Consider the following 3,105-nt stretch of genomic DNA (forward strand, 5'->3'; position numbering starts at 1 on the left):
AAAATTCATGAAAATCATTTATTTGCTGAGCTCTTCAGTTGCTTCACTGCTGTTTGACGCCATCCCTGTGCGCTGTGCCGGCCTTTTACGCCTCTTCTGAGATGCTGTCTTCTGTGCTGCCTAAAGAAATAAATGGAAAGTCAGCAGTTGATTATGTGTAATTCAGTTCAAGCATTCAAGCACGGAAGCAAAAAGTTCTTAATGCTACTAGTACAATAATGTGCTGCAAATATGCCTTTTAATATTTGAACACACAAGTTACAACTTACAGTGCAACACTGCCCTTCAGCATGAGCAACTGCCATAAAAGTTAATCACTGCAACATGTATCCCTGCTTCTACACCTAAACGACGGTACTGTTCTCCCGACATTTCGGAAAGGTCACTCGACTTTTTCGGAGTTTAGAGAGCTCGGAGAGAGTTCGGAGTTTAGAGTCGGAGAGCTTAGCTAAGCCGCTAAGCTCTCGCCGATGAAGGAAGCGCAGAAAAACACCTGTAGCTGCGGAGCACTCTCAAAAGCGACGTGGCAGCGGTATGCGACGACCCAGATTATACTGCCAAGCTTACGTCGAAATGTCGCTATGCCCTCGTCATCGCGTTCGTGATCCGCTTCAGAACCAACCTAGCCATCAACCTGAGAAAAATGGTCTTGACTGCAATCAGCGCTTGCATCTACAAAATCAATACTGCCCCAGGTTCAATGCCTTCGCTTCTGAAACGAGGCCTCGACGCGTCCTGTCTGGCAAAGAATGTTTGCTTACACACAGAATTCACACTCAAACTGGTTGCACTGTTTTGGCAATTGCAGCTTCGGCACACGCAGCGAGCACAGGCTAGCGTCAACGCCTCGTTTCCTTGTGCGGCAAAATTGCCGCGCATGACTATCGGCACACATCGTGAAAATATGCAAAGGCATCACTCACTTTTTCTTTGCGTGTATCCATGATTTGCACACCACAACGCGCACGTGCTAGTCACTTGCGTCTTGCTAGTCTTGCTAGTCGATGTTGTGGATGCAGACTAGCCTTGGCTTGAATTCAAACTGGCCGCACACAATAATGATGATAATGACTTTGCGGTTGGTATGCGATTTTATGAGGTACGGAACGATTGATTCTATGAAAAACAATTTTTTTATTGCGAAAATGCAAACTATTTATCGAAATTTCTCTACAACCTACACACAGATGGGCCCCAGGCACACCAGAATTCAGGCCTGTGGCTCGGGCTCTTTCGCCGAAGGAAAAGCTAGCGGCATGGCTAGCGGCACTGTTTACATCATGGAGAGCTGGAAACGATTAGCAGAAATGATAAGCACGATAACATCATCGTATAAAAGAACTACATTTGTAACTGTGAGACACCAGAACTTATCGATTTTCACAGGGCATCAACCAGCAGCGATGCGAATTGTGGCATAATGTTCAGTACGACAATGCGTTACCCGAGCCCGAACCGGAGCGGCCCAAACTTTTTGTCTGTGTCGTTTGCACTTCGTGCGCAGCAAGCATGCTCTTTGTTCAAGTAGAACTTGTTTACATTAAAAAGCCTGCATGAATGCGCAGCATTCTGAATGCGGTTACTCTCGTTTCCGCGCGCAGAAATTTGCGGACTAGGCTTGCTGTCGTTAACCGAACAAACCTTTTCTACATGAGGTTGTCAAAGGGAGAGAAACTGTTCAGACTCAAGACTAGCGCCGCGCAGTAATGCATCTGGAAAACTAGGACAGCATAGAGCTATATATTAGAATGCAAATTACGTGCATTATTTTGCTGGTGATTTTCATGCATGCGTGTTCGCAGATATGTCCTCGAGAGGACATTTTGAGGACCACGAACCCACTCATATGACCTGAGGACATCGTTCTGAGGATGTTTCCAGGACAATCCAACCTAGGACATTATGAGGACATATTGAGGATGTTTTAGAAGCCTTGAGGACATTTGGACCATTTGAGGACGTCCTCAGGATGTTTGGTGTTGTCTGGGTTGTAACTTCAACGAACGCTGACCTTTTAGAGTGACTTCAATTTTCTGTTCCTCCCCTTTCTCTTTCATTTTTTTATGCCCTCACCCCCTTACCCCCGTGTACGGTAGCAAACCGATTATAATTCCGGTTAACCTCCCTGCCTTTCCGCCGAGGCTCGGATGGCACATAGTGATGGTGCTTTCATTGAGATAGCCTTTTCTAGATCAGACATTGGAGCCTTGTTGGCGCATTTAATGCAAGCGGCAATGCAGTCTCACTGGCATAATTCGAGTCATCAACAGGACCGCGTCTGTAAGCTTGACGCTGGCTCACGATTACATTTGCCATCTATGGTGGTGCGACGTCATGGGACTTTACTCCGCCGGCTACGGCTTGGCGTTGCCTACACCAAACAATATCTTCACAAGATCGGCATCGAAAGCAACCCAAATTGCGCACAGTGCCACACTCCAGAGACTATTGGACACCTTCTTTGCGAGTGCCCGAACTATACTGCTGCAAGAAGAACATTGGAGGCGACCGTGAAACAACTGGACTCTCGCCCTCTCTCTGAGGAAACTCTTCTGGGCGCCAGGACGAGACGTTCTGATTGGTGGCGTGTGATAAAGGCCCTGCTCAACTCTTTGTGTGAAACAGGCCTGGATACTCGTCTGTGACTGCCTGTGCACAACCTACATGGTTAATGACATGTGTCGGTGTTTGTGTTGCAGACACCAGTTTTATGAGTTTTATGTGCGTGTACTAACCGCGCTTCGAGTGCCAGCCAGTGTGGTGTGTGTGTGTGTGTGTGTGTGTGTGTGTGTGTGTGTGTGTGTGTGTGTGTGTGTGTGTGTGTGTGTGTGTGTGTGCGTGTGTGTGTAGACATCACCCGTGAAACTCATTGTATTATGCCATCATCAGCCTTCATTCACACTTTCCTTTTCCTCCTCTTCCCTTTCCCCTGTGTGGAGTAGCAGGCCAGGGCCCTGTTACCACCGGCCGACCTCTCCACCTTTCCCTCATTAAAATTCCGTTCTCTCTCTCTCTCTCTCCCTGCCTTTCCTCTTCTACCTCTTCCTCCTCCTCAACACATAGACCAGACCATCCGACGCATCTACCGGACCGCCTGTAGTACTC

The 3,105-nt window shown here is 47.6% G+C and overlaps 1 long non-coding RNA gene across 1 annotated transcript; it reads right to left on the reverse strand.

The window, feature by feature from the left end:
• Positions 1 to 4: 4 nt before the first annotated feature.
• LOC149348129 (uncharacterized) lies at positions 5 to 1,004 on the reverse strand. The gene is made up of 2 exons (XR_016292230.1): positions 924 to 1,004; positions 5 to 120 (listed from the first exon to the last, which is right to left on the reverse strand). It is a non-coding gene; the product is annotated as an uncharacterized LOC149348129 (long non-coding RNA).
• Positions 1,005 to 3,105: the final 2,101 nt, after the last annotated feature.

The sequence above is a fragment of the Amblyomma mixtum genome, chromosome 4 (genome assembly GCF_055824585.1).
Source record: "Amblyomma mixtum isolate Tamu chromosome 4, ASM5582458v1, whole genome shotgun sequence".
Lineage (NCBI taxonomy): Eukaryota > Metazoa > Arthropoda > Arachnida > Ixodida > Ixodidae > Amblyomma > Amblyomma mixtum.